Raw genomic sequence first — 24,870 nt, forward strand, 5'->3', positions numbered from 1 at the left:
AACTTGGCTCCAAAATTGCAACTTGAATATATATATTTTTCATGGGTTTCCTAATTAGAAAGTTAGAGAGAGAAGCATGTTTTCTTTGTAGCTGGGAAGGAATAACCATAAATAAGGACTGAAATGCTTAGCTATTTGGATGAAGCCTTTCCACAAAGACTACTTATTCTACTCCTAGTCAATAAGAAACAGAACTGGAAGTATGGTAAGTTTTACAGATTCTTTACATTAAAACATTTGTATACTCAAAACAGACAGCCATATTCTAGTATATGCAAATATTCAATAGTTAAAGATGAATTAATACAGTCCAAAGACCCAATTTCTTAAGAAAAGAACATTTACAATAGCATTGAAAATATGAAATAATTTTCTGATTAAAGATGCACAGGACCTGTACACTAAAAACTACATAACATTGCTGAGAGAAATGAAAGAAGGCTTAAATAAAAGGAGAGCTATATTTTGTTCATGGGGTTGAAGACTCAATATTGTTAAGACATCTGTTCTCCCCAAATTGATCTATACATTCAATGCAATCCCAGTAAAAAACTCAGCAGGCTGTTTTATAGAAATTGACAAACTGATTCTAAAATTCATATGGAAATGCAAAGGATTTAACATAACCAAAAGAACTGAAAAAGAAGAACAAAGTTGGAGAACTAACTCTATCTGGTTGTTTTTTAAAAAATTTATTTATTTTATTTATTGTTTATTTTTGGCTGCATTCCTGTGCGAGGGCTTTCTCTAGCTGCGGTGAGTGAGGGGGGGCTACTCTTTGTTGTGGTGCACGTGCTTCTCATTGCGGTGGCTTCTCTTGTTGTGGGGCACGGGGTCTAGGCGCGTGGGCGTCAGTAGTTGCAGCACGTGGGCTCAGTAGTTGTGGCTCTCGGGCTCTAGAGCGCAGGCTCAGTAGTTGTGGCACATGGGCTTAGTTGCTCTGCGGCATGTGGGATCTTCCCAGACCAGGGCTCGAACCCGTGTCCCCTGCATTGGCAGGTGGGTTCTTAACCACTGCTCCACCAGGGAGGTCCCCTCTATCTGGTTTTAAGACTTTGTAAAGCTTCAGTAACCAAGACAGTGAGGTATATTGCCACAAAGATAGACAAACAGATCAATGAAAAAGAATAGAGAGTCCAGAAATAGGCCACATGTATATGAACAAATGATATTTTGACAAAGGTATAGAGGTAATTCAGTGAAAAAAGGATAATCTTTCCAAAAAATGGTGTTGGGATGTTTGGATATCCACATGCATGACAGTGAATGGATATATACATATGTCAAAGCTTGTCAAGTTGTACACTTTAAGTATACATAATTCATTGTATGTCATTTATACCTCAGTCTAGCTGTTTAAAAAACATTAAGATTTATTTCTGAAAAACCAATGTATAATTTTTCAGATGATGTTGTTAGATGTCTCCCAAATCATAAGTGGAATACCATCTGGGTTAGGATCGCCTATGGATAGATAAACACAACAAGAGAGCAACCCTGTGCTCTGGTAAATTCACACCAGGCTAAGTTAAGATACTGCCATTGGATTATTTTTCTTTAAACTTAAAAAGTTTCTCACTATATTGGATTAGAATTGGTGATCAGAACCAACTGTCATTTTTGCTAAAAGAATAGATTTTTTTTCCTCTTATCAGTGTTTTTAAAGAATAGATTTTTAATTTTGAAATGAGAAAAGTAATTCTTCAAAATAAATTCTAATTTTAGAATGACATAATTCATGCAGGTATCTTTTTCTATCATCCTTGATAATCTGAGTTGGTACTATTACATTAGGCAGGAAATCCTATTAACGTCTAATTATGCTAGGGAAATTAAATGATTCCTAGAATCACCCAGAGTAAAATCTTAAGGGCAACAGTTTAGCTTTTAGTATATTTTGACAACGTAATAGCTATTAAAATAAAAATTGGGCTTGGTTTAGTGGTTAAGATGTTTGTCATTCAAAAGACATGAGCTAAATGTCCATCAAGCAATGCATGGATAAACAAAATATGGTATACATTCAAAGCCATATTATTCAGCCTTAAAAAAGACTGAAATTCTGATACATGCTACAACATGGATGAATTTTGAAAACATGCTAAGTGAAATAAGCCAGACATAAAAGGACAAGTATTATATGATACTACTTACATGAAGTACCTAGAATAGTCAAATTCACAGAGACAAAAAGTAGAACAGTGGTTACTAGGAGATGGGAGGAAGGGGAAATGGGGAGTCGGTGCTAAAAAGTTGCAGTTTGGGAAGATGAAAAAGTCCTAGTGATCAATAGTGGTGATGGTTGCACAACAATGTGAATGTACTTAATGCCACTGAATTGTACACTTAAAATGGTTAAAATGGTAAATTTTAGGTTGTATATATTTTACCCCAATAAAAATAAATTACCTTTTTAAAGCCTGGGCTAAGAACCAGTTCTACCACTTAAAAGTTATGAGATCTTGAGCTATACATGTATAGAAGCCAAAAGTTCCTCCTACGCAAATAGGGATAATAATACCTACCTCATAGCCTACCTTAAAGAGTTTTTGTGAGAATTAAACGAGATAAATTATGTAAAGTATTTAAACAGCTTTTTTGGACAAAGTAAAAGTGAAGAAATGGTATGTATGTATGTGTGTGTGTGTGTGTGTGTGTGTGTATATATATATATATATCTATATATATCTATATTTACCTCTCCATCTCTAAGGTCAACAGTTTGTTGAATGAGTGAAGAAAGGAATGAATTGCAGCGCACTTTTCCCCAGTGTATTCGAAATGTTAGAACAATGACAATAAAAATGACTATTAATATTTCCATAATGATTTAGAATTCACAGAGAGCTTTCACATACATCACCTCGTCTGAATGTCATAATAACAGAACGAGTAGTGCAGATGTGAGACTGCTGTTCTTAACCACCAGGAACCTACAGCAAGGCAGCAATTAGGGTGCTTAGTACAATGGAAGAGTGAAGAAGCAAAGTTAAACTTTAAACTCAGATTTGGAGCCCAGGGTCTTTTCCACAAACACAGGATAAAATGATCAACAGGATGGGAAAATGTGCAGAACGTAAGATGACGTGAAAAGTTGGTAGGTAGTACCATTGTTTGGTACCTTTGCCCCAGATATCCTTCCTTCCCTCACACCTAAAAATTAGCTACTATGCCTCTGGCAATTAGGGGTTAAAGTGGGACTTCAGTGCACCTGAGATAAGATACCTTTTGATCGTGAGTAAGAGCCAGAAACGGTGGGAAAGAGAGGAATCTGACACTGATAACCTCAGAGCAGGAAGGAGCACTTTCCTACAATTTCATTCCCATCACTGGAAAAAAGCCCTGGGAGCTGTTCCATTTCTTGGCCAATGAGTTCTCCTATTGCTGAAGTCACTGTCTATACAGGATGGAAGATGGATAAGGAAAAGTTGGAAACAGACAAGGAAATAGAGCTACTGCAAACTGGACCAGATTAGATTTTGACTGTGATTTTTTTCTAGAAGTTAAGAATAGTGACTTAAGCAATCAGTGAGGAAGGTACCAGCCAAGAAATGGGACTATCTTCGTTTATTGCTGCAGAGCATCTGGCAGCAATGAAAATGAGACTATGGAGTCTTCCATAGTGCATTATACTGTCTGTGGTGACTCTTCCTCCATAATTCCCTGGGCTGTCTTTTTTTGTTTGTTTTTTCAGACTAGATTTTTGGAGGTGTTATCTTCTACCTACAAAATACAATTTCTGCCCTTAAATTCTGCACCTGAAGTGTTTACCACATTTCCATTTCCTTTAAAATGTTAGAACTGAGTCATAATAAAGCTGGATAGTCATACAATAACCCTGAAAAGTGCTTGAAGAAAGCCTTACTGAGATGGCTCCAACCTAAAACTATATGGCAAGCACACAGTTCTCCCAGTGCCTTCATCATGATAGAGGTGATCTTCCTGTAGTCTCTTTTGTTGTCTGCCTGCCTAAGATGCTCTTCCTGGCTCTAATGAGTGAGGATATAGACACATGTCATTGCTCCTTTCTCTCTACTCCTTTGACCTCGGATAGCATGCAGCCAGATTCTGTCTCCATCGTTACTGCAGAAAGTGCCATCTTTAAAGGAAGATGCCTTTTGCAGTCTTGTAAGAACTCCAGCTGGTCTGGCAAAGGTTGTAACCTATTTCACATCTTCAAGGATTACTCTTTTTTGGGGGTGTCTTTAAAAAGCAACACTCTACAACTACCTGTTTCCTTACGTAAAATTCCCCCATATCCTTTACCCCCATGCTTTAAAACACACTTTTAGGTGGCATAAATACTACAGGTAAGATCTGAAAAGCTCAATGTTAATAATTATTAAATGTCATTAATTGTACATGGCAAGAATCTTTAAAATACACGGAAACTTCTTGAACAAGCATCCGTGTGACACAATATACTTTCAGATCACGTCAGGTTGTTGGTCTACTAGAAGATACTGAGAAATTTTCATATGGATGTGAAATTATGATGGTTTCTAAGGCTATTGGTGTCTCTGAAAAGAAATATCTGTTCCTAATATTTCATGTCTAGAGTTTGATCACATGGTAATATAGATGCTACTCTCACTATTTCTGCATTAAAGAAGCAACTGAGGCATATAGAACCTTGACAACTGATGAGGGTGACAATGTAATGGAGCCTGTAGGTAGCTCAGGACTCCCTGGAGGAATGGAGCTCAAGGTAGGAGGGGCTGTGTGCTAATAAGAAAAGTGTCTTAGAGGAGAAATGGGATTCACAAAGTTTGAAGGAGGCAGTAGGTGGCCTAAACAGTAGGTATTTAGAAGGAGATTTTGGAAGAGTACATAGGAAGTATATTAGTTTGTTTGGGCTGTGATAACAAAGTACCACAGACTGGGTGGCTTAAATAACAGAAATTAATTTCTTCACAGTTCTGGAGGCTAGAAGTCCAAGATTAAGATATCAGCAGGGTTGGTTTTTTTCTGAGGATCTCTCTCCTTGGGTTGTAGGTGGCCATCTTTCTGTGTCTTCGTATGGCCTTCCCTGTTTGTCTGTGTCCTAATCTCTTCTTCTTACATGGACACCAGTCATTTTGGATTAGGGAGCACCCATCTGATCTCAGTTTACCTTAATTACCTCTTTAAAGGCCCTGTCTCCAAAGAGTCAGTTCTGGGGTACTAGAGGTTAGGACTTCAACACATGAATTTGGGAGGAGGGACACATTCATCCCATAACAGAGAGCAATCTAGGCAGGGGCATGACGACATGAAAAGTATATGATGATGACTGGGTGTTTGCTATAGCAGATGTGTAACGTGCTCTTTGGGGAGTGGGGAGACATGCAGCTGGAGAGGTAGATGGGGCTCACAGGATGAAGGGTCTTGTCTACCAGGCTGTGGAGTTCGGATTTTAGCCTGGAGGCTATGAGAAGCCATGGAAAATTTTATTTTATTTTATTTTTTAAAAATTTATTTATTTATTATTTTTTGGTTGCATTGGGTCTTTGTTGCTGTGCATGGGCTTTCTCTAGTTGCGGGGAGCCGGGGGCTGCTCTTCGTTGTGGTGCACGGGCTTCTCATTGCAGTCGTTTCTCTTGTTGTGGAGCACGGGCTCTAGGTGCATGGGCTTCAGTAGTTGTGGCACACAGGCTCAGTAGTTGTGGCTCATGGGCTCTAGAGTGCAGGCCCAGTAGTTGTGGCACATGGGCTTAGCTGCTCCGCGGCATGTGGGATCTTCCTGGACCAGGGCTCGAACCTGTGTCCCCTGCATTGGCAGGCAGATTCTTAACCACTGCGCCACCGGGGAAGCCCGAAAATTTTAGATTATGGAAGTGGCACAACCATATTTGTGTTTTTGGAGGCTCTGTCTGCACTGGGGATTGGATTGTAAAGAGGGAAAGTGTTTGAAGGCAAGGAAACTAATTAGGAAGTTAAGGGTGAATCCAGAGAGACGAGGAAGCTGGAAGGAGGTTTTCAGGGTGCTATGTAGAGACTGCAGGGGAGGAGATGGTGTGGAAGAACCTGAAGCTGTTATGAGCAAGTGGACAGGATGAGGTCTTGAAGGCAGACCAAGGGCACAAAAGGCATGGAGAAGGAGGTCAGTGAAGAAAAGAAGAAAGATGTAAGAATGAGGAACGATTCAGAGAGCTTAACAGAGGGAGGGGCATTAAAGGAGTCCCTGCCTGATGCCTCTGTTTTTGCTTTTGTTTCTGCTTCTGTTAAGAGGATGGTGGATAAAGTCTGGGACTTGAGGAGAATAATAAAGATTTGGAGTGACCACTGTGAATAGAAAGGGAATAAAATAATTTCTGAGCTATACTCAGTGGAGTGCATGGCTTTCACAGGAGCGTGGAGGGGCCGGAGGATAGTAGTCCTGGAACAGAGAAATTGAATGAGGTGGATTTCTGTTTGGACGGCTGAGAGAGATGACGAGGCCAAAGTCCCAGGCTGAGGGAACTGCGGGGGCTGGTGAGAGAGTGGCTGATATTTTGGGATCCAGGCCAGGGGAGAGAAAAGGAACCGCGAGAGGGTAGAAGTCTGACAACTTAGGACGTTTGAGGTAGAGATAAGGCTGAAGAGCTGGTTTAATGAAAGAGAGGACACGTGAAGTGCAGGTGGAAAGGAAGCGGTGGTGAAAACAAAGAGGCTTCTAATGAAAAATTTCAGGGGAAAGAGAAGCTTTAGGTAGCGACAGGGTCCTGAAGTCAGTGTTAGTGAGTGGAGATGTGTGCTGAGATTATACAGGAGAGTTTGATATTAGACCCAAAAGGAAAATTTCCTAAAAATGCTGTCAACATGGCTCTGTTGTTTGCTCTTTTTTAAACTTTGGGCTTGGGGAATATTGGAAACCTCTGTTCCCTAAGGAAGATGAAAGTGAAAAGATAGAGCTCTGAAAAACAAGTACATCTGGGGACCATTAATTATATGTAAAAACAAAAACACCCTCAAAACAAGAAACAGGACAGGAGAGGTAAGCACTCTGCCTTTTTCGATGTTAAATAACTAGCTAGAAAGAATTCTTTGCCTAAATCTTCATAATAAAGCAATTTTATTTGGTTTATAGTTCCTGTAAATCTTGAAACCAGAGAACTTTTATTTAAGTTTTGTTATATAAATCCCCCCTACCCTTGAAAAACAGCTTGAATTCTCTTTTATGTTCTTGTCATCCTCCTGGGGTTATGAGTTTGATTAGTAAAGTGGACCTGTAATTTCTAACTTCACACTCTGCACTTTATCTAACTATTCATTATTTGCCCTAATTTCTCCCTTCAGAAATCAGTTTTCTGTTAGACAGCTTTCTTTTCCAAACTCTCAATAATATTAAAATAAAAACTAAAAAATGAAAAAGCATTAACCTTGTTCATTTAGGATATTCTATAGGAATCTTTAAAGTGAATAAAGCTGTACACAAATGTTCATAGTATTATTCGTAATAGTCAAGAAGTGAAAACCCAATTGTCTATTAACTGATGTATGACTAAATAAAATGTGATATTATCCGTATAATTATATACCATTTGACCATAAAAAGTAATGAATTACTGATATATGGTACTGCTAAGAAAGAAGCCAGACACAAAGAGCCAATGGGTATATGCTAATGGGTATAGGGTTTCTTTTGGGGGTGATGAAAATATTCTAGAATTCGATTGTGGTAATAGTTGTACATTGTGAATATACTAAAAAACACTGAGTTGTACATCTTAAAAGGTGAATTTTATGGTATGTGAATTATATCTCAACAAAAAAATAAAGTGAATAAAGCTACTAGAGACTAAAGTAAGGTCTGTATGACACAGTGGACATGCTACATAGAAATAAACCATTTACTACAATTTTCTGCCCCATGGCTAGTTTATTTTGCCTTCCTATACTTGTCTATCACCCTTAAGCTATGAAGTTATCTGATTTAAGATTTTAAAAAATAGAGTCAAACTTAATCTTTTAATCATTTGGTCTTATTTCCTTTTTATTTGAATTTAAGATTACTGCATGCATTGAACATTTCTTATTTATGCCCATTGTTTAAAAGTCTCATTACACATACTGAACTCTTAGTGGTGAGTCTGAGTCTCTAGTCTGTAAGTCAAACAGCCAGGAGTGGAATCTACCAGTAATAAGTAATATACTACTTGACACACTCTCTTATACTGCTTTGGGAAAACCAGTCAAATAGTAATTGATTGAAATAGCATTTTATAAGTCAAGAAAAGCAGGTGATTGAGTCAAAGGAAATATCATTAATTTGACTTAGAAGCAAGATTAACTTCTTTACCAAAATCATGGCCTCTTTAAGAAAAAAAAACAGGAAAGAGAAAAAAGAAAGAAAAAGAGGGAAGGAAGGAAAGAGAAAAAGGGAGGGGGAACTCGGCAATCTTCTAATGTCTGGCATAACATTCCCCGATGACCTGAATCAGGGTTTGAGGGTGAGAGTGGCAGCGCTTGTTCTAGTCAGAGATCTACCTCCACACTTACATGCACCAACATATAAGGAGTCAGAACCCAGACTTCCTGCAATTTACTCTAAACAAGGCAGCGCTAGGCTTAACTGTTGTGATAAAATTGGGGGCTAAAATTGAGCCCCAACAGTTCCTCCCCTCCCTGAATGCACATTTTGTTCCTCATCTTTAGAAGAGAAGCATAGTCACTTCTTAGCTTAGTCATTTCTTAGATCGGGCTGCCATAGCAAAACTGCACAAACTAATTTCTCTCTCATAGTTCTGGAGGCAGGAAGTCCTGAGATCAGGGTGGCAGCATGTTTGGGTCCTGGTGAGAGCCCTCTTCCAGGTTGTAGATGGCTGACTTCATGTGGTATCCTCCCCACATGGCAGGAAGAGAGAGCTAGCTCTCTGGCCTCTTCTTAGAAGAGCACTAAACTCATTCAGGAGGGCTCCATCCTCATAACCTAGTTACCTCACAGAGGCCCCACCTCCTAATACCATCACACTGTGGACTAGATTTCAACACATGAATTTTTAGGGGGATGCAAACATTCAGTTCATAACATGGAGTTTATTTCCACTCCCCTTCCATCTGCGCTGGTCTTGTGGCTTGCTCTGCCCAACAGAACACAACAGAAGTGGCTTTCCAGGACTTCCAAGCGCGCAGGTTAAGAGAGCTGGCACTTCACCTCCTGAACCTTGGAACCCTGAGCCATCATGTAAGAAGTCCAGACTATCCTGCTGGAGAGATGTCTGCCTCATATGGTGACCCTGGAGGATGAGATATCATGTGGAGACAGAGGCCACAGGAAGAGCACTGAGGAACCAAACATGTGAGTAAAAAAGCATGTGTATGTTATAGATCCAACCACTATGACTGCAGTCATTTGAAGTCACTAAGTTTGGGGCTGTTTTTTTTTTTTTAAATATAACAATAGAAAACTACGACAGAAATTGGAATCTGGAAGTGAGGTGCTATGGTAATGAAAAGCTAAAAACATGTGGCATTGGCTTTGGGACCAGCTGGAGGGCAGAGGCCAGAAGGGCTTTGAGGAGACTGTAAATGAAGTTGGAAGGAGGGTGATAACAATGTTATTGGATACTGGGGAAAAGGCAACCCCTGTTAAGTAGTGGTGTAAAGTCTGGCAACCTGTTGACTGTAGTAATACATCAATACAAGATAGAAAACATACCTCATGAACTTGTCAATATGGCTTAGGAGATTTGCAGGCAGAATATTGCAAGTACCAGTTGGTTTCTCTAAGCTGCATATGATGAAACAGGAATATAGAGTCCCAGCCAGGACTTTGCTGGCAAGAATCAAATCCAAGGTGCTGCCAGCTAGATGATAGAGCTTCTAAGAATTTTAAGTACACACCTCTTGGATTTTCTTTGCTAAACAAAAGGACCCCTGAAAATCTTAAAGGCATTGTCCCATAGCACCTGACTCTAAATCCAAGATAGAGGGGGCCTGTCTCACAGAGATTTGAGGGTGTGGCTTTTATCAAATAGAGTGGATTAAAATTTCATACACTGGAAGCCCCTAAAGATTTTTAAAAAGGAATTATATAAGCATGGCATGAAGGGACAGAGATAGTGTAAAAACAAAAGAGGCCTCTGAGCCCACAACTTCCTCTGGACAAGAAGCAAGCAGAGACTGCTACTCAGTTGCAAACATGGACCGTTTCTTTTTTTTTTTTTTGGCTGCATTGGGTCTTCATTGCTACACACAGGCTTTCTCTAGTTGTGGCGAGTGGGGGCTACTCTTCGTTGCGGTGCACGGGCTTCTCATTGCAGTGGTTTCTCTTGTTGCAGAACATGGGCTCTAGGTGCACGGGCTTCAGCAGCTGCAGCATGTCGGCTCAGTAGTTGAGGCACACGGGCGCTAGAGCATGCAGGCTTCAGTAGTTGCGGCGCATGGGCTCAGTAGTTGTGGCTCGAGGGCTCTAGAGCGCAGGCTCAGTAGTTGTGGTGCAGGGGCTTAGCTGTTCCACAGCATGTGGGATCTTCCTGGACCAGGGATCGAACCCGTGTCTACTGCATTGGCAGGCGGATTCTCAACCACTGCGCCACCAGGGAAGTCCCTGGACCATTTCTTATGGAAAGTGAAGAATGACTCAGAGGGCAGAGCCAAGGGCCTAGAGAATCTGATACTCCCAGCACGTGGAACTGGGCCTTAATTAAGGCACATTCTCTGATCTCAGAGTTGGAGGAAATGATAGTATGTGCTTGGCCTAATTTCAGAATTACTATGGTCTGGTGACTGCTATGTACCTTCTATCCCTCCCACCCCTTAAAAAAATTTTTTTTAAATTGAAGTATATTTGATTTACAACATTGTGTTAGTTTCTGGTATATAGTAAAGTGATTCAATTATATAGATAGATAATATATATGTACACACATGTACACACATATTCTTTTTCACATTCTTTTCCATTATGGTTTATTACAGGATATTAAATATAGTTCCCTGTGCTATACAGTCGGACCTTATTATCTATTTTATGTATAGTATTTTGTATCTGCTAATTCCAAACTCCTAATTTATCCCTCCCCCACTCCCTTTTCCCTTTGGTAACCATAAGTTTGTTTTCTATGTCTGCAAATCTGTTTTGTAAATCAGTTGATTTGTATTATTTTTTTCAGATTCCACATGTAAGTGATATAATATTTGTCTTTCTCTGTCTGACTTACTTCACTCAGTATGATAATCTCTAGGTCCATCCATGTTGCTGCAAATGGCAATATTTCTTTTTTTTTTATGGCTGAGTAATATTCCATTATATATATATATACCACATCTTCTTCATCCATTCATCTGTTGATGGACACTTAGGTTACTTCCATGTCTTGGCTATTGTGAGTAGCGCTGCTGTGAACATTGGGGTGCATGTGTCTTTTCAAATTAGAGTTTTCTCTGGATATATGCCTAGGAGTGGGATTGCTGGATCATATCTATTCCTCTCTTTTTGAATGGAGGTGTCTATTGCGGTTATCCTGTCCCTTTTTCACCATGGTATTGCTGGATGCAGGTGGGACAGATAATTTTTCTTTTTAGTTCACAGGTCTTTGCAAATAAGGGCCGCACTTGAGAGACCACCCTTGAAGAGCTTCAGTTGCTCCTGGACCTTATTTAAGTGACAAAGTCCCGGACTTTGACCTGATGCCATAAAAGTACGAGATTTTAGGAGCTCTGAAGAGTGAGTATATTTTGCACATTGGAAGGATGTGAATATTTGTGGCCAGAGGGTAGACTAAAGTAGCTAGTTTCCAAAGATTGTCCCCCACAAATACTTCTCCTACAAGTATACTTGCCACTCTTCACATTAAGAGATGGAGCTTATTTCCCTTTCCTTGAATCTAGACTAGCTTTGACCAGTAGGATGTAGACAAAGTGACATTCTAGGTCTTCTGGAACTAGACCTTAAGAGAACTGACAGCTTCCACTGCCTATTGCTACTGAAATGCTCCCTCTTTGAACCCAGCCGCCATGCTGTGAGATGCCTGAGTGACAGAGAAAGGCCATGTAGAGAAGGACTGAGGTGGCCTAAGCAACAGCCCTGGCTGACTAATACCAAACGTCAGCCAAATGAGTGAGGCCATTTTGGATCTTCCAGCAATCCCAGTGCCTAGCCTAGCAATTCCACCCAAAGCAGAACTACCCAGATAACCCACAGAAATGTGAGAAATACTAAATATTTGTGTTAAGCCACTAAGTTTTGTTTGTACAGAAGACTATAGTTGAAGGGAACTAATAATATCTGTAGAATGCTTTCATCTTGTGCCAGGTAACCTGCTTGCTGCTGTACACACCATTTTCGTTAGACCTCATAAAACCTTTGTGAGGAAGATGGTGGTAGGATCAGGAAACTGAGGCTGAGACAAATAAGATGGTCCAAATGACATAGCTAGTAAGTGGTAGTACCAGAATTCAGGTCTAGGTTATCTGGCTCCAAAGCCTGTATTCTTTTTAGTATGCTGTGACACTCAACAATATTTTATAATTAATGGGCAAACCTCAGGTTTAACATAGAGAAAAATATGATTGGTGATTTTAAACAATATTACTCTGGAAACCTTGTTTATATTAAGTCCTGGAAAATTCTTATTTTATATACCATGCTAATGCATAGAAAGCCAAATCTTTGCTTTATCATAGTCTCAATTAATAGACTTTTATTGAACTTAATTTCCTCTTTTAGCACGTACTATTCAAATAACAGGGAGATATGTTCCTTGCTTATATTGATAATAAATTTTAATTATATTTCTATGGAAAAATCTTTCATTTTGCTACTTATGGAATTCTTCGATTGGTTTAATGCGGTCAAAAATCTATTCATTACATTTCACTTTCTTTAAAGTTAATATTTGTGGCATATATAGAAAATGCAACAGAAGATAGTTATATTTGATAGGCACAACATTCCTGAGATTTTGACTTAAAAAAATAATGTGGATTAGAACAATAACACTAAAAAATCTTCAAAGAGCTTGAAATACCTGCTTCAAAGCCCCATATCTAAGATGGAATCTGTGGTTAAAGAATAGTGACATTTCTATTCTTTCCCAAGATAGCTCATTTCAATTTATTCACAAATGATTAGGTAGTTATACTTAGCTAACAATTCTATACAAAGGAGTCTCTTAGCATTCTTTTTAGCAGTATAGTTCTATACAAATGTGAGCAATGGTTTTAGGCCAAATTTTTCCTTTTATTTGGTTGCTCTAGACTTTCACAATTTCATAGTCTGGCTCTTAGGATTATTTTCCAGTTGCTAGGGATTTTACTACATTTTGCGTACATTCACAGAAATATTGATGGAGACAACAGTGGTGAAAAGTCTGGCAGGCTGGTTCCTTTAGGGTCTTGTCTCTGTCCACTGCCGCCATGAACCCCTTGCTCTGCCCTAGCCACTGGCAGCTCTTTATTGTGACTTTGTGAGTGAGTGGTATTCTTGCATGTCTCTGAGACTTGCTGCCCATCTCATTAATCTCAACTCAGCCTTTACAATTCAGCACAAGTGTCCCCTACTCCAGTAAGCCTTCCATCATTGTTGGTCTTGGTGCCATACTACATTTACTCACCCCCAGTTTAACCCTCACTTATTACACTGTGATTCCTTTGTCTCTTTTGCCCATTATGCTATGGAACCACTGAGGAAAGCAACTGCATTTTATCCATCTTTATCTTCCCATCCCTCAGCAGAGTACCTGGCACAGCATTAGATTCAATAAATGCTTATTAAAGGAGAGAATGAAAGGGAAGCCTGTCTGTCATAGAAAGAAAAAAAAAAATCAAGCCTTAGAAAGGCACCTTCAAGGAGATCCACAGAAAAACACACTAACTTACTTTCTCTTTCAAACAGCTTTATTGAGAGATAATTCACATGCCCTGTAATTCACTTCTTAGGGTTATTTATGCCATGACAAACCCCTGGAGGTAGTTACAATTTATTCTCCTTCAGACTCTTGCATATACCACAAATGCTGGTGTTTTTTTTTAACTTTTTTTTTTTATAATGACAGTTTTCAAACATACTGAAAAATATTCAACACTTAAAATTCTCAGACCTCCTTTTGTCTAGCACAGTGGTTCTCAAACTTTAGTTGCATCAGAATCAACTGGAGGGTTTGTTAAACTATAAATTGCTGGGCCCTACCCTCAGAGTTTAGAAATTAGCATTTCTAAATTCTGAGGCATGGACATATATACACTGCCAAACGTGAAGTGGATAGCTAGTGGGAAGCAGCCGCATAGCACAGGGAGATCAGCTCGGTGCTCTGTGATCACCTAGGGGGGTGGGATGGGGAGAGTGGGAGGGACGGAGATGCAAGAGGGAAGAGATATGGGAACATATGTATATGTATAACTGATTCACTTTGTCATAGAGCAGAAACTAACACACCATTGTAAAGCAATTATACTCCAATAAAGATGTTAAAAAAAAAAAAGAATTCTAAAAAAAAAAAAAAGAAATTAGCATTTCTAACAGATTCTCAAATGATGGTACCGCTGCTGGTCTGGGGACCACTTTTGAGAATTTTTGGCCTAGCAGTTTCAACAATTATCAACATTTTGCCATATCTATCATTTATCCCTCCCTCCCTTCCTTCCTCTTTCCTTTCTCTTCTGTATTTCTAAAAGCAAATGTCTGATGTTTCTCTATCATTTCACCCTTAAATACTTATGTGTATATCTAAACAATAAGGACTTAAAACAACATATTATAATATCACACCTAAAAGTTAACACTACTTCATTAATATCTCTCATTGATAATGATCACATTTTTCTAATTATCTCAAAAACACTTTTTATGGTTGGTTTGTTCAAATCAGTATTAAAACAAGGTTAACACATTCCATTTTGTTGTGACTAAGTCTCTTTTAATCTAGAACAGTCGTCTTTCCCTTTTTTATTTTCTCATGCCATTGACTTGTTGACAAAATCAGGTCAGTTACCTTGTAGAATGTCTTACCTTCTGGATTTGGATAATTGCTTCTTCATAGTGTAATTCAACTTGTCCTCCCATCCACTGTATTTCCTGTAAACTGAAAGTCAGGACTAAAGGTTCAATTAGATTCAGTTTTAGCTTCTTTAGCAAGAATATCTCGTAGGCGATGTCACATAAGTTATGTTGCATCACATCAGGAGGCATATAACATCTGGTTGTTCTACTTTTAGTGATGCTACATTGATTGGTAGATTCAAGTGGTAACAGCTTAATCATTGTAAAGTGAACTACCAACCTTTCTCCTTAATAGTTTTAATCATCCATTGATAAGCACAGCCTATACCACAAAAGTGTTTTTCTAATTCAATCATGCTGTTTACATTTATTTTTAATTTTTATTTTTTAAATTAATTAATTAATTAATTTATTTTTGGCTGCTTTGGGTCTTCATTGCTGCGTGCGGGTTTTCTCTAGTTGTGGCGAGTGGGGGCTACTCTTTGTTGAGGTGCGCGGGTTTCTCATTGCAATGGCTTCTCTTGTTGCAGAGCATGGGCTCTAGGCACGTGGGCTTCAGTAGCTTTGGCACACAGGCTCAGTAGTTGTGGCTCATGGGCTTAGTTGCTCCGAGGCATGCGGGATCTTCCCGGACCAGGGCTCGAACCTGTGTCCCCTGCATTGGCAGGTGGATTCTTAACCACTGTGCCACCAGGGAAGTCCCTCTGTTTAAATTTATTAACTGGGTTTCCCTCCTCAATTAGAGTAATTTAGTGTATTTTGTAAAGGATGGGCAGGATAAATTCTTTTCCTTTATTTTTTAATTAAAAACAAATTTTTTTTTGGCCGCACTGTGTGTGGCATGCAGGATCCTAGTTCCCCGACCAGGGATCAAACCCGCACCCCCTACAGTGGAAGCATGGAATCCTAACCACTGGACTGCCAGTGAAGTTCCTCTTTTCCTTTAGTTTTTAATTTTCAAAGTAAGGACTCGGTGCCTGTTGTTACTAAGTCGTGTCGTTCCTCAAATTCATATGTTGAAGTCCTAAGCCCCATTATGTATTTGGAGGTGTCTTTAAAAGGCAATTAAGTTAAAATGTAGTCATTAGGGTGGTCCCTAATACAACAAGACTGGTGTCCTTACAAGAAGAGGAAATTCAGACACAGATATACACAGAGGGAAGGCCATGTGAAGACACTGGGAGAATGTGGGCCTCTGCAAGCCAAGGAGAGAGGCCTCAGAAGAAATCAACCTTGCTGACACCTTTGGATTTCTAGCTCCCAGAATTGTGAGAAAAAAAATTTCTGTTGTTGAAGCCACCTAGTCTGTAGTATTTTGTTATGGCAGCCCTAGCGAGCATACAATGCCCTAGCTACTTGTAATGGTGACCAGTAATTTTTTGTATATTTATGTAATTAATTAGCTAATTAATTAATTAGCTTTCTTTCTCTTTTTCATATCATTATGAATGCATGGATTTTATACATTCAACGTGTTTCAATTCGTTGCAATCATTTTTCTTTTGGATGTTTAAATTGTTCTGTATTTGGCTAGAGGGAGCCTAGAGGAAATTGACTTTTGTGTCATTTTGATATGATCCCAACAGTCTTTGATAACTTCCTTCCTTTCAGGTAGAAGGCATCCTGGGCTCATTTTATACATTTTGGATCCCAACACATTAACATAATCATTTGCTCTATAATGTCCATAAAATAGTTTCAAAGTGATCCAAGTATTTTTCACTAATTAGACTACTAGATGAAATTTAAAATTTATCTTTCTTTTTGTCCTTAGAATACCTATTTCTAAGAATATATACTCAAAGTCTTATGTTCTAGAGACTTCCCCGGTGGCACAGTGGTTAAGAATACACTTGCCAATGCAGGGGACATGGGTTCAATCCCTGGTCCAGGAAGATTCCACATGCCTCGGAGCAACTAAGCCTGTGCACCACAACTACTGAGCCCGCGTGCCACAGCTGCTGAAGCCCGCGTGCTTAGAGCCCGTGCTCTGCAACAAGAGAAGCCATTGCAATGAGAAGCCTGTGCACCGCAAGGAAGAGTAGCCCCCGCTGGCCGCAACTAGAGAAAGCCCGTGCACAGCAACGAAGACCCAACGCAGCCAAAAATAAGTAAAAAATTAATTAATTAAAAAAAAAAAAAGACAAAGGCTGCAGAAGCAGCAAAAGAAAAAAATAGGTAAATTGGACCATATCAAAATTTAAAAAAAAAGAAAATACTCTTCTTCAAGCTGTAATGAGAACTGAAGTTAAAAGACAGATGAAATGGGAAGAAGCACAGTTCTGGGATTTCATCTTCCTACTTATATGCATCATTTAATAGTTCACCAATGATTTTACAGCATTTCATCCAGGATTCCCTGAATAAACTGTTTCCTGATGAAACATTTTAATCGCTGCATCAATTTAGATAATCCTGGTCATGTCATAAACACTGAAGCCTTAATGTTTCAGGCTCTTGTTTGTCCTTGAATATCAAAGCCTACAGATATACTGAATATGTCTTCCTATAATGTTAATAGTCCTATTTACTGAACTGAAATATTCATGATTAAAAAAAGAAATCCTACCCAGAGGTTCCCTTTGAGGTCAATTGTTTTTACATGAACTATTTGAGTTAATCTTTTGCTCCAGTTAAAAGCACACACAGACATGGGTGCACACGAACACACATATACACACCCCTTTCTTCTTTATCTATACTGTTAGACTGCCTCATTTACTATATATGTAAAACATCATTTGGCTGCTGTGTGACAAGCATGTTTAAATACAAAGTGCATCTAGAATCAGATGGAATTGGTTTTTTCTTGCCTAATAGTTAGGTTATTGCCTAACAAAGAGACTGTAATAAAATTGTCTAAACTTTTATGGATTTGGTGTCTTTAGCTACAAAAGTAACACTTACCTATAGAGTTAGTAAATTAGGTCCCAAATATAAAGTGGCTAGGACAGTATCTGGCACACAATAAGAGTTTAATAACTATCTTCATTCTCTACCTAAAAACCTCTTAGGACAACTGGAAGCAGAAAAAAAATCATTTGATCTTGAAGATGACTGTGAATACAGGGCTACTTCCCCTCTTGATTCTTAGATCATTTTGTGCAATCTGGCTCTACTTTAAAGGAGCACCAACATGAGCTGTTATTGCTTCAGTTGGCCAGGAAGCCAAAGTGTTTAGCAGTCTTTTAAGTCCTGTTAATTTGTATAAGGCACAGAGGTAATATAAAATAGTGGCTGGCCTAGTCACAGGTTCTCCTATCAGCTGTCAGACAGGATATCCTAAAGATAGCTTCTAGAAGGAGATTCCTCAGTAATTTTCCAAGATCACTCAAGAAAACCTACATATTTCATCCCACTCTTTGGAGATCTTTCCCTCCTTGTGAAAAGGCATTTTCTCATCCAGAGTAAAATGAAGCACAAGACTATTAATTCTAAATTTCATCTTGGTAGTGAGACATCTGGTGGGAGCAATGCTTTCCTTAGGTTGGTACTCACTTTTTTTTTTCCTTGTTAAATAATCATTTTTGTCATTAGGTAGTTGTTAAAAAAGCAAGGGAAGAGAGCATTGTTCAACAGATTTCTGCTGCAGCAAAAAGTACTCCTCCTAAATCACTACTTAATAGCAACTTTCAAAGAGTTGATCTCCTCAGAGCACATGCTCCAAGAGGTTTTAAATTGTATTATATGAAAAGGCATGTATCCATTTGGTAATGCTGGGTTAAGGAGATTTAACAGGTCTCTTTATTGCAGAATTTCTCAGACCCTTAAATATACTAATGTATATTACAGTCTCCCAAGGTGGGATGCAGGATGCAGCACTTCCCAAACTTATCTGATCCTAGATCTGTTGTTCCACAGAGCAGTGTGGAGGATCACTGTTACAGAGAATACACTCTGGGAAATAATGTCCTATCATTTAAAACTACAGGTAAGAGGAACATTGGACCAATGGGCCCCTAATGTACGTTAATCATTTTCAGGACAGTATAAGTTATTTGTTGTTTTGGCTATTGCAACCGTTGTTTGGCTGTAAGAAATAGAAACCCATTGCAAACCAATTTAAACAGAAGATGGAAGTCTTGGTAGAACACAGCGCTTTTGCACAGAGTCCAAAGTCAGAAAGTATACAGAGTTTTAGGAGGACTAGACTGTAACTTGAAAGTCAGAACTTGTGATTAAAGGACCATGTGGGTGATTGATTACCTACGCTTTTTTCCTGCCTGCCTGTTTTTTTCTTTCTTTTGAAGAGCTTTGTCTATGTTGTCAAGAAAGTGTCTGACATAGCCCTGATTCTATGTTCCCGTTAAGCAGTATTTATTGCTATGTCCTAAGTCCAGCTTCTCAAAAGAAAGAGAATCTTGATAGCCCAGCTTGGATTGGGCTTTCACCCAACCCTAGAACAATCTGCTGAGGCTAAAATTCATGTGCTATAAATAGGAAGGTCTAGGCCTGCCCCCTCAGTTGGGTGAGGGGGATGGATTTTTCTTAGAAGGAAGGGGCCATGGGATGAGGAGGCACCACCAAAGTAACATTAGTCATGACTTCTTTATAAGAATCGTTTTAGAAAGAAGGGCAGCCTTGATTGCAGTATTTCATATACTGACAATAGCAAATTGATTTAGAAAGAATGTGCTTCATAGAATCTATTTGTGAATCTATTATGAATATTGTGTCAGGCATTATCACCATTTATTAATATCTAATTCTCCTCTACTGCTGGGTACAAGGATCCCCTGCCCCTTGAAGTTTGATGTGGCCATGTAACTTCACTTGGCCAATGAAATGTCACTTCGTGGGGGGAAATACTTTGATATAGAAGGATTTAGAGACCAGTGCAGCCTGCAAGTGCCAAGCCAACTCATGGACAGCTAGCAGAGCTCCAAGGGACTTCCTGTAAGAGAACTATTTTATTCTGTAACCCCTCTGACATTTTGGAGTTGTCTGTTATTGTATTATAATCTAGCCTATCCTGACTAGTACAAATATTCTCTGAAATGAGCCACACAGGTTCAACAATGTAATGAAGGTGAAATATTATCCTGAGCTGGTGCTAATATGAGAGGCCATAAGTTTGGTGACCTAGGCCTATGGACAAGATTCCCCAGTTTCCAGTTCAATTGATGGGACTCTTGTGATACATTTTGGTAATCTTCACTTCTCATGACTGGAATTTTAAGTATCTTGTAAAGGTTAATAAAAATATTATTTTCACATGCTCTCATTATATAACACCATTAAGTTTTATCAGAAGAGGAGCAATTTTCTTCAGTGTTTTCTCAGTGAACTAGGTGTATCAACATTTATGACAATCAGATGACCACCAATGCCACTGATTTGTTTCAGAATTATCATTCTGTACTCAAGCTGTTATCTTGAAAAAATGGTTCAGGAAGTGTAAGTGGACATAGGTGCCCTTTTCTTATACAACCCTGATTTTGCTCAGAGACCTATCCATAGCCCTCACAGTCAGGTGCCTCAGAGGAAGCTGAGCTCTACTCCAGTCCCAAGGTTGGGCTGAATGGTCTCAGGCTAACCCCATTTCCCCTGCCAGTGTTTGGTTCAAGTACAGGCATGAGACCCTACTTTGCCCAGTGGAAGAAGAAGTCTGCTAGAGGGTTTCTAGGGCATATTTCCTTTTTTCTAAGAAAGAGTTACAGGAAGAGATGGTTTCTTCCCCTTACCCCCTCTGAATATTGTCATTTCAGGATGTGTTGCCTAGAACTGCCACAGCAGTCTTTTTGCTCTTAGCCTGACGATGAATCCAGAGGATGCCCAGAGACGACAGAGCTGTGATACAGAAAGAACCAGGATCCCTGAAAATAGTGTTGAGCTACAGAATCTATCAATCCTGAAGTTCTTCCTCTCTGGACTTTCTGTTACATAGGACAGATTTCCATTGAATCAGAATTGCTATTACTTGCGGCTAAAAGCATCCTAGCTAATACATTAATAATATATTTGCTTTTTTAGGTTAGCATATGCCCTTTTTATGTTGCCTCTGAGAAAACAGCATGTAAAATTTTCTTTTAAGACTTCCTAAATCTTTATTCATGAATTATGATAGAGATTAGATAACAAAACTCCAGTGGTTTCTGCGATAACTGGACTCTTTAATCAATCAGCATTCTTTCAAACACTATGAGCAATTCCAGAATACAGGGCAAATGATTAAACATGTTTTACTTCACAGGTAGCTTACGGTCAAATTTCAAAGATTCAAAATAATGATCTGTCAAGTGGAAGAATGAAAATTGAAAATCTGTTTCTTTGCTGATGCCTGACAGGGTCTGGGTACTGCTGGTACTAGAACAGGGAAAGGCGAGGATTAAGCATCGACTGGAACATAATATCAGAAGTCCTGCAAGTAAGTGAAAATCAAGGTGGTGGTGTATTTTAAATCGTGAAATTGTAATCAAAGTACTTAGGTATTCTATAGATTTTTACCGAGTTCTTAGATAGTTATTTGTGTAATTACTTGTTTGCCTGCCCTGTTAAGATTGCAAGCTCCTTGAGGGCAAGGACCATGTTTATCTTGTTCTTCTCTGCACCTCCATCACACAATTGTCATTTTTTTTGTGTGATAAGAACATTTAAAATCTAGTCTTTTAGCAACTTTCAAGTATATGTATATAACACAGTATTGTTAACTATAATCACAATGCTGTGCATTAGATCCCCAGAACTTATTTATCTTCTAACTCCAAGTTTGTACCCTCTGACCAACATGTCCCCAACTCCCCCCACCGCCCCACAACCCCCAGGGTACTTATTTTTTTGCAAGCTGTTCCCTTCCCCTGTAAAGTTATTCTCAGGACTCAATTTCCCTCTTAGTGTAGTTATTACTATTATTTTGTTATCTGTTATGCCTGGAACAGATGTGGATGAAGTTGACCAATACGTGTAGTACAGCTTTGCCAGCCCATGATGAATGTGTCACTACTCCATTTTCCTCCTTTCCTCCTGAGCCTCTCTCTAAACTCTTCCTGTTTCCTGTCCCTTAGCTTTCTCTACAAAATCACTAAATCTCTGGATTTCCAACTGAGCTAGTCTGTATAAATTACTGACTCCAAACCACTCCCTAGATCCTTTGTGACCTTTGGTCAACTTACTTGATCCCTGGCCATTGACTGACACCTAGTAAAGTAAGAAACATTTTGAAAGCTAATAATAACAAAGAACAAAAAATATGAGCTCTACTTATTTTCATCCCATTGATATTTCCTTGGCAGCACCCTTATGTTGAGCTGATCTGATGGCCTATTCTCATCCTTCCTCTGATAGAGATCTTTTGCTCAATTTCCATTCTAGGGATTTCCCTGGTGGTCCAGTGGTTAAGAATCTGCCTTCCAAGGCAGGGGACACAGGTTCAATCCCTGGTCGGGGAACTAAGATTCCACATGCCACGGGGCAACTAAACCCCGCACCGCAACTACTGAGCCTGCGTGCCACAACTAGAGAGAAGCCCACAAAGAAGACCCAGTGCAGCCAAAAAAAGAAAAAAAAAAAATTTCCACTCTAGACCACTTCTGATTCTTTCCTCTAGGCTTCACTTAATCACTGAGCCCAACAGATACTAAATAGACTTCCCTTTGTGCAAAAGGCTCAAGGACAAGCTTTCCTATGTTCAAAGTCATTTTCTCAGGCTTGGCATTAGTGTTAACTCTTAATATCCGGTCTGTCTCACTGAGTCTTCATTTATCATGTAGAATAGAAGATACCTACCAGAGTTTTCTCTGAGACATGCCTGCTTCATTAGTAGAGAGAGGTCATTCACAGAGATGTTTCTACTATGTGACCTCTACCCACCTAACCAAGGCTGACTGGACCCTTGGTAGAACTTTACCTAAACCAGGCCAATCAGATCCTCTTTCTCGTGAATATGAATTGACCCCCAGTGAGTGTGAGTGCATAGCATTTCCCCCAGTGAGCTGGAAATGGAGTCTTATTATTGGGCAACTGTTAGCAGCAGCTATTGGCCACTCCTGAAACTCTGCCTAGCTCACTGACATCTGTGTGACCTGCTCTGTCAAGGCACTTTAAAGGTGGTGAAAAGTGCAAGTAAAAGATGTAGCTGCAAATAGAGAAACCGATAACTGACTCAAGGACTTGATAGTGTGAATTGAAGGGAATAGGTAGATTGCAGAGATGTTGAAATTGAAGGAGCAAGATCTGGCTGAAAGACAGTGATAACTTGAAGATAATTCTACTACTCCACGACTGGGGAACATTGTCAATTAGTACTGGAGTGGCTGGTTGCTGGGCAGGTTGGGCTCTCTGGGATTCTTGAGCTTTTCAGGTAATGGTTCCTCTCTTTTCACAAGCACCAGTGTGAAAGCCAACTATAGAACTTCACTACTAAACAGTAAACAATTTAGGAATTACTTTGTTAGGGCTATTCATAACCGTTTATACTGATGGTGGGTACAAAATGTGGGCTATTTAGCTTCCTTCTCTTTCGTAGCTGCTGTGTACTCACACCCATTTTTATAAATACAAGGTATTGGTGACAAGGGAGCTAGATTGAGAGAATTTAAACAGTGCATATTTATCAATGACATAATGAAAAAATAATACAAAACCAAAATCAAATCAAGTTGCCCATGTCCTTGAGAATTTTCAAACTTATAGAAAAAGCTTTTAAACTTATCTCAGTAGATCACTCTCATAGGAAAGAGGAAAATGTTAATGCAATTTTATTATAAATAATGGCTCCGTTGCTGTTTATAAAAAGTCCCTATTAGAATTTTGGCTGAAAGAGAACAGATTTTTCCGTCTGATTGGGGCTTGAAATCTGGCTTCTGCCATTTGCCAGTTAGTTGTGTGACTCTATCCAAATTATATAACCTTTCTGATCTTGTTCCCACATCTGTAAAATGGGCATACCAGCCAACTCAGATCTTTTCCTTTATTAGAAACTAGTCTCTTTGAAAGAAGCTTCTAAAAAAAGTGTCACAATTTTCGGACAAGTATTGCATTCACTGCAACAAATACTTGAAGGCTGACTGAAGGCCAGGACCTAAATGAATGAATTCCTTCTACAGATGGAGCCCATGGTGTAGTCAGGTAGGGGTGAGATGAGGTGAAACTCTAATATTAACAATAGCCTTTATTACTATTTATGAGCCTTTCCTATTTGTGTTGGGTACTGTTACTACAAGGTTTACACACACTATCTCATTTTATCCTCACAATAACCTAAGGTGGGTCTCAAAAGCCTCATTTTATCCCAGAGGAAACTGAAGCCCAGAGAGGTTATTTTGGTCAGGGTCAAACGGCTAATGGGTAGTGGAATCCAGATTGGAACCAACGTTTCCCAAATTCCAAAGGCTTCTGCTCTTAATCCTCCAGAGGAAAAGGTGAGGGAGTGTGTGTGGAAACTGGCTGTGTTAAACGCATTCTGGGATCCAGTGCCTGTAAAACGCCTGAAAAGTAAGGCGACGAAGGACTCCTTAGCTCATACCCTTAACCCTTTTTTCCGTTAAGAAAGTTTAACAGCTTCTCACCATCTGGATTGACTGAAGAGCGTTATAGGAAAAGAAGGCGAGCTGGGGCCGTGGTCCCCGAGGACTCAGCTGGCGGCCAAGCGGGGCTGGCGCGGCTGATCGCCAGACCTCAGGCGACCCGCCTCCGCGCGGGCGGTCAGGCCGAGGGTGCTTCGAGGTGAAGCGGTTGGTGAAGTGTGGGGCTGGAGGGCGGCGAGCGGGCGTGTGCGGGAAACGCAGGGCGCGCACCGGGAAGGAAGCTGAGATCCGGGGCCGAGAAGCCCCACGTGTACGGCGGGCGGAAGACGCGCGCTGCTGCGTGTCACCAGCTCAGGCCTGCAAGGATAGTTCTCCAGCTCCCGCCAGCTCGGGCGCCGCGCGACTCCTCCCACCCTCTCCCGCCTCCCGCGGCCAAACCAATGGGCGGGACGGGGGTTGGGGCGAGCGCGGGGCGGGGCGGGGCGCGCGGCTTGCGCGCAGGTG

General features: G+C 39.8%; 1 long non-coding RNA gene across 1 annotated transcript in view; it reads right to left on the reverse strand.

Annotated features, from left to right (window-relative positions):
* The window catches only part of LOC309631411, a 49,458-nt gene extending 24,666 nt beyond the window's left edge, over nt 1–24,792 (reverse strand). Inside the window, exon 1 of the long non-coding RNA XR_014246251.1 lies at nt 14,912–24,792. This is a non-coding gene — a long non-coding RNA (uncharacterized lncRNA). The remainder of the gene's footprint in view (nt 1–14,911) is intronic.
* Between the last annotated feature and the right edge of the window lie 78 nt (nt 24,793–24,870).

Source organism: Balaenoptera borealis (genome assembly GCF_965194805.1).
Source record: "Balaenoptera borealis genome assembly, chromosome: 6".
Taxonomy (NCBI): Eukaryota; Metazoa; Chordata; class Mammalia; order Artiodactyla; family Balaenopteridae; genus Balaenoptera; species Balaenoptera borealis.